Source organism: Neofelis nebulosa, chromosome 9 (assembly GCF_028018385.1).
Source record: "Neofelis nebulosa isolate mNeoNeb1 chromosome 9, mNeoNeb1.pri, whole genome shotgun sequence".
Lineage (NCBI taxonomy): Eukaryota > Metazoa > Chordata > Mammalia > Carnivora > Felidae > Neofelis > Neofelis nebulosa.
This window is the reverse complement of record NC_080790.1, coordinates 40,920,375-40,927,497: the sequence shown is the minus strand read 5'-3', so window position 1 is coordinate 40,927,497 and position 7,123 is coordinate 40,920,375.

Genomic DNA, 7,123 nt, shown 5'->3' with positions numbered 1-7,123 from the left:
GTAGTGGGAATTGGGTAAAAGTGTGGTGTCTGGGGCCCGACTACCTGGTATCAAAGCTGCCTCCATTTCCCTTGCGGACCCATTCTCCTCCCCTGCAGTGGCTCCCCAGCAATGGCCAGAGAGGACTCCAAAGCAATACGGAAAGAGTGGCAGTGCTTAACTGCTTGAAGCCAGGGGGCTGCAATTATCACAGTGAGCAGCAAGACTGAAGTGGCAGCCAGCAGGGTCAGGGCGGAGGAGAGTTATGGAGGCAGTTAATAGAACTTGGCATAACCACAGGCAAAATAGTCGGTTAGCCAACAAGGGTACTATTCAAATTGAACCATGGAGCGAGAGGAAACATCAAGGGTCATGATGATGAAGCTAAGAGCAGTTGCTCCAATAAAAAGTCACACTGCCTTGTCCAGTTGCTACCCAAAGTCAGTTTTCAAAACCGGAACCCGCTGATTGAAGAAGAGTCTAGAACTCCAGGATTGAAGGACCCTGTAACATGTGGCACTTGAATGTGTAATGATTCCTTCTGGCCTTCTCCCAGAGGGACTTATGGCTATTTGCTTGGGTCATTGGGCATTGGGAAAAGGAAAATACCCAAACATTTTGAGGACCACTGGCCACAGACTCCCAGTTGACTTTGATGACCTGAGACCCAAAATGTAATCACGGTCCCTTGTTAGAATAGGAACATACAGGAGGTTCCTGGGGGCCTCAGTCGGTGGAATGTGAAACTCTTGATCTCGGCTTGTGGGTTCAAGCCCCATATTGGGTGTAGAGATTACTTAAAAATAAAACCTTTTTTAAAAAAGAAGAAGAATAGGAGCATCTAGGGGTCAGGTCATAAATGGCAATAAATGGAGTTCTGGCCAAAGTCCAGTTCGGAGTAGATGCATTGAGGTTTGTGTTACCCAGTGGACATTTCTCCGTCTCCAAAAGTGTATTGGTAATAGACATACCTGCAAAGTGGCCTAATCCCTGCAGTTCTTTTCATTATAGCCATCTGGATGGGCATGTAATGGTATCTCAATGTGGTTTTAATTTACTATTCCAGATTAGCTAATGATATTCAGCATCTTCATATGCTTGTGAGATATTTGCATATCTTCTTTGGTGACGTGCCTACTTTGCCCATATTTTAATTGGGTTGTTTGTTTACTCAGTTCAGTTCTTCATATATTCTAGACACAAGCCCTTATCACATACATGACGTACAAATAATTTTTCCCGCTGGCTTATCTTTCCATTTTCCTAATTGTGTCTTTCACAGAGCAAAGGTTTTTAGTTTTGATGAAGTTCAATGTTTTTTCCTTTTATGGATCATTCCTTCAGTATCATGGCTAAGAATTCTTTGCCTAACCCCAGGTCACCAAGATTGTCTCCAATGTTCTCTTCTAAAAGTTTTATGGTTTTACTTTATATGTTTATATCTACAAATTTATTTTACCACGAAATTCTGTTACATCATCCAAGAACTATACAATTAATTTTTATTGAGCTTAAATTCACATAAAATAAAGTTAACCATTTTAGAGTACACAGTTCAGGGGCACCTGGGTGGCTCAGTTGGTTAATCGTCCAACTCTTGATTTGGGTTCAGGTCATGGCCTCACGGTTTGGGAGTTCAAGCCCTGCACTGGGCTCTGTGCTGACAGCATGAAGCCTGCTTGGGATTCTCTCCCTCTCTCTCTCTCTGCTCCTTCCCTGCTCATTCTCTCTCTCTCTCTCTCTCTCTCTCTCTCTCTCTCTCAATAAATAAATAAGCTTAAAAAATAAAGTATACAGTTCAGTGGCTTTTAGTATATTCACAATATTATGAAACCACCACCTCTATCTAGTTCCAAAACATCTCAATTCTCCAAAAAGAGAGAAAGAAAAAGAAAAAACCTGTACTGATTTTCCCCTCCCTGGAACCCCTAGCAACCACAACCATCTATCTGATTTCTGTTTCTATGGATTTACCTATCCTGACATTGCATAAAATAAAATCAAACAATACGTGTTCTGTTACTTAGCATGTTTTCAGGGTTCATCCATGTTGTAGCATGTGTCAGTATTTCATTCCTTTTAGGGCACCTGGCTGACTCCGTTGGTAGAGCATGCAACTCTTGATCATAGAGCTGTGAGTTCGAGCCCCATAGTGGGGGTAGGGTTTACTTAAAAAAAAAAAAAAAGTTAAAAAAATGTCATTTCTTTTTATGACTGAAAATACCCTGTCACTTATATATGCCACAATTTAGTTATCTATTCATCCATTGATGGATATTTGGGTTGTTTCCATCTTTTGGCTGTTATGAGTAATGCTGCTATGAATACAGTATATATGTACAAATATTTGCTTGAGTACTCGTTTTCAATTCTTTTGAGTCAGCAGAAATGCTGGGTCATGTGGTAATTCTGTTTAACTTTTTGAAGAATAAACTGTTTTTCCACAGTGGCCGCACCATTTTACATTTGTACCAGCAAGGTATAAGAATTCCATTTTCTCTGGTGCCTGGGGGGCTCAGTCAGTTAAGCATCTGACTTTGGCTCAGGTCATGATCTCACACTTTGTGAGTTCAAGTCCCACATCAGGTGAGCTCCAGCCCTACTTTGGAGAAAACACGAGCCTTGCTTCTCCCTCCTTTTCTCTCTCTCTCTCTGCTCCTCATGATATTCTCTCTCTCTGCCCCTCGCTCATTTGCTCCCTCTCTCTCTTTATAAATAAACAATCTTCATCCTAAGTGGGTGTGTAGTAGTATCTCATTGTGTTTTTGATTTACATTTTCCTAACGACTGATGATGTTGAACATCTTTTTCTGTCATTATTGGCAATTTGTTTGTCTTCTTGCCTTCTTTGGAGAAATATCTATTCATGTCCTCTGATGCACAAATGTTTTTAATGCCCCTATAATCAATTTTGACTTAACTTTTTAAAGCATTTTTTTTAATGTTTGTTTATTTTTGAGAGAGAGAGAGACAGAGCACAAGCAGGCAAGGGGCAGAGAGAGAGAGGGAGACACAGAATCGGAAGCAGGTTCCAGGCTCTGAGCTGTCAGCACAGAGACCAACATGGGGCTCGAACTCACAAACTGTGAGATCATGGCCTGCAGTCAGATGCTTACCCAACTGAGCCACCCAGGTGCCTCAATTTTGACTTAATTTTTAAAAATAAGGCATGAGGGGGCACCTGGGTGGCTCGGTCAGCTAAGTGTCTGACTCTTGATTTTGGCTCAGGGCATGATTTCATGGTTCATGAGTTTGTGCCCCACATCAGGCTCCATCAGCTTGCTTGGGATTCTCTCTCTCCCTCCGTTTGTCCCTCCCCAGCTATCACACAATGCACTCTCTCACACACACACAAAATAAATTAAATACACATATTTCTTAAAGTAAGGCACCAGGCAGGCACCTGGCCAGATCAGTTGGTGGAGATGTGACTCTTTATCTCTGGGTTGTGAGTTTGAGCCCCAAGTTGGGTGTAGAGATTACTCAAAAAAATTTTTTTAATTGTTTTTAATGTTTATTTTTGAGAGAGAGAAAGAGAGACTGAGAGTGAGCAGGGGAGGAGCAGAGAGAGAGGGAGACACAGAATCTGAAGCAGATCCCAGCCTCTGACCTGTCAACACGGAACCTGACATGGGGCTCAAACTCATGGACTGCAAGATCATGACCTGAGCTGAAGTTGGACGCTTGACTGAGCCACCCAGACGCCCCTCAAAAATAAAATCTTTAGGGGCGCCTGGTGGCTCAATTAGTTGGGCATCTGACTTGATTTCAGCTTAGGGCATAATCTCATGGTTATGGGTTCCGCCCTGAGTTGGGCTCTGCATTGACAGTCTGGAGCCTGCTTGGGATTCTCTCTCCCCCTGTCTCTGCCCCTCCCAATTAGTCCCCTGGCTCTCTCTCAAAACAATTAATAAATAAGTAAACATTAATTTTTTTAATAAAATAGAATCTTTTAAAAAATCTTTAAAATAAAATAAGGCATGAAGTTTAAGTCAAAGTGGGTTTTCTGTTTGTTTATGGATTAGAATTGTTCCAATATTATTTGTTGAAAAGAGTATCCTTCCTCCATGCACCAATGTCAAAAATCAAATCTCCATGTTTCTGTGGATATATTTCTGAACTCTCTGTCCTATTTCATTGGTCTGCGCATCTAAACATTCACCAATAGCACAATGTATTGATTACATTAGCTTTTTTTTTCTTTTAAGATTTTATTTTACGTAATCTCTACACCCAACATGGGGCTTGAACTCACAACACTGAGATCAAGAGTCACATGCTCTATCGACTGAGCCAGCCAGGCACCCCTTGATTACTTTAGTTTCTTTTTTTTTGGGGGGGAGGGATTTATTTATTTGGAGAGACAGAGCAAGGGAAGGGCAGAGAGAGAGAGAGAGAGGGAGAGAGAGAATCCCAAGCAGACTCTACGCTGTCAGCACAAAGCCCAACACAGGGCTCAATCTCATAAATGGTGAGATCATGACCTGAGCTGAAATCAAGAGTTGGACACCCCAAGATTACTTTAGCTTTAAAATAGGTTGTATAGGGGCACCTGGGTGGCTCAGTCAGTTAAACATTCGACTTTGGGTCAGGCCACCATCCTGCGGTTCGTGAGGTCAAGCCCTGAGTTGGGCTGTCTGCTGTAAGCACAGTGCCTGCTTCTTCAGATCCTCTGTCCCCCTCTCTCTCTCCCCACCCCCCTTCAAAATAAATAAACATTTTAAATAAACAAACAAACAAACAAACAAATAATATGGGGCACCTGATTTTGGCTCAGGTCATCATCTCACAGTTTGTGAGATTGAGCCCTGCGTCAGGCTCTGTGCTGACAGCATGGAGCCTGCTTGGGATTTTCTCTCTCCTCTCTCTGCCCCTCTCCTGCTCATGCTCACTCTCTCTCAAAATAAATAAATAAACTTTAAAAATAAATGACTAAATAAATAAGCAGGTTGTATAATTTCTTCAATTTCACTCTTCTTTTCCAAGATTATGTTAGCTATTTCAAAAAAAAAAAAAGATTTTTAGCTATTCCTAGCCTTTACATATCAATTTTATTTATTTTATTTTTTCAAAAGATTTTATTTTTAAGTAACCTCTATACCCAATGTGGGACTTGAATTCACAACCCCGAGATCAAGAGTCTCATGCTCCACCAACTGAGACAGTCAGGCACCCCTTTATATCAACTTCAGAATCATCTCATCTATGTCTACGAAAAACCTTAATGGGATTTTTGTTGGAATTGAGTTTAATGGATTTAGGGAGAACTAACATCTTTACTGTGTTAAGCATGCCAGGTCATGAACATGGTATGTTTCCCCATTTTTAAAAAAAACTTTATTTTTGAATAATCTCTACACCTAATGTGGGGCTTGAACCTATAACCCTGAGATCAAGAGTCATGTGCTCTACCAACTGAGCAAGCCAGGCACTCTCCTCCATTTACTTAGATCTTCTTTGATGAGTTTCATCAGGGTGTAGTTTTCCTGGGCATGTGTTATTAGATTTATACCTAAGCATTTCATTTTTTCGTATTATAAATGGTATTAATTTCTTTGTATATTTTGGTTTCCACTTGTGCATTGCCAGCATATACAAATATGATTTCCTTTTGTGTATTGGCCTTGTATCCTGTGACCTTGCTAAATTTACTTATTAGTTTAAGGAGTTTTTTTGTCGAGACCTTGGGATTTTCTATGCAGACCGTCGCGTTATCTGATAATAGAAACAGTTTTCTCTCCTCCTTTCCAAACTCTATGCCTTTGATTTCTTTTCTCTGCTAACCAAGATTCAATTTGGAGCCATGTTTAGTCACAACATTTCTGACACCAAATGTGTGAGTTTTTTCCACACCAACAATCTCTCTGACCAGCTGGGTGTCCTACATTTAATTCATTTCTGACACTAACTACCCAGAGTTAGCACAGACCACACAGGTTAAGGGCTAAGTCCCACAAGACTCTCTCGCCCTCCCCCTGGCCTCAGATATCAGTCACAAGTCCCAGGTTGCCATCTGCATTTCTGATAAACAAGCTTGTCAGTTTGTGTAACTTACTAGAATGGCTCACAGGATTCAGGGAAACACTTTACTTACTATCATCAAATTATTATTAAGAAGAATACTCAGAGGGGTGCCTGGGTGGCTCTGTTGGTTGAGCTCAGCTCTTGATTTCAGCTCAGGTCATGATCTCGTGGTTCGTGAGTTTGAGCCCCACATCAGGCTCTGTGCTGCCAGCGCAGAGCCTGCTTGGGGTTCTCTCTCTCTCTCCCTCTCTCTCTGCACCTCCCCTGCTTGCTCTCTCTCTCAAAATAAATAAATGTAAAAAAAAAATTTTTTTTTAAAATACTACTCAGAAACAGCCAAATGGAAGCGGTGCCTGAGGCAAGGTATGGCGGAAGGGTCTCAGAGCTTCGATGCCTTCTCTGGGTGTGCCACCTTCCTGGCACCTCAATGTTATCAGCATCCTGGAAGCTCTCTAAACTCTATCACTTTGGGGTTTTATGGAAATTTCATTATGTGGGCATAGTTGACTAAATCACTGGCAGCTGAGGGGCACCTGGCTGGCTCAGTCAGTTAAGCCTCAGACTCTTGTTGTAGCCTCAGGTCACCATCTTATGGTTTGTGGCATGGAGCCCCAAGTCGGGCTCTGCTCTGACAGTGCAGAGCCTACTTGGAATTCTCTCTCTCCCTCTCTCTCTCTCTCTCTCTGCCCCTCCCTGGCTTGCACGTGCTCGTGCGCACTCGCTTATTCTCTCTCTCTCAATAAACAAACAAACAAACAAACATTTTTGAAAACATCATTGGCAGTTGATGATTAACTTAACCTCCAGCCCCTTTCCCTTACCCAAAGGTTGGGGAGGAGGGAGTTGGAGGAGGAAGTAGGGCTGAAAGTTCCAACCACCTAATCATATCTTTGTCTTTCTGGTGACCAGCATTCATCCTGAAGCTATCCAGAGGTCTGCTAAGAGTTGCCTCATTAGGGCAAAAGATGCTCTCATGTTTGCTAACAGGAAGTTCCCCGAGATTTAGGAGCTCCGTGTCAGGCACTGGGGACAAAGGCCAAATATATATTTCTCGCTGTATCACAGGTTACAAAACAACTCAAACTTCTTTCCTGGGGACTCCTTCTGGCGCTCTCACTCG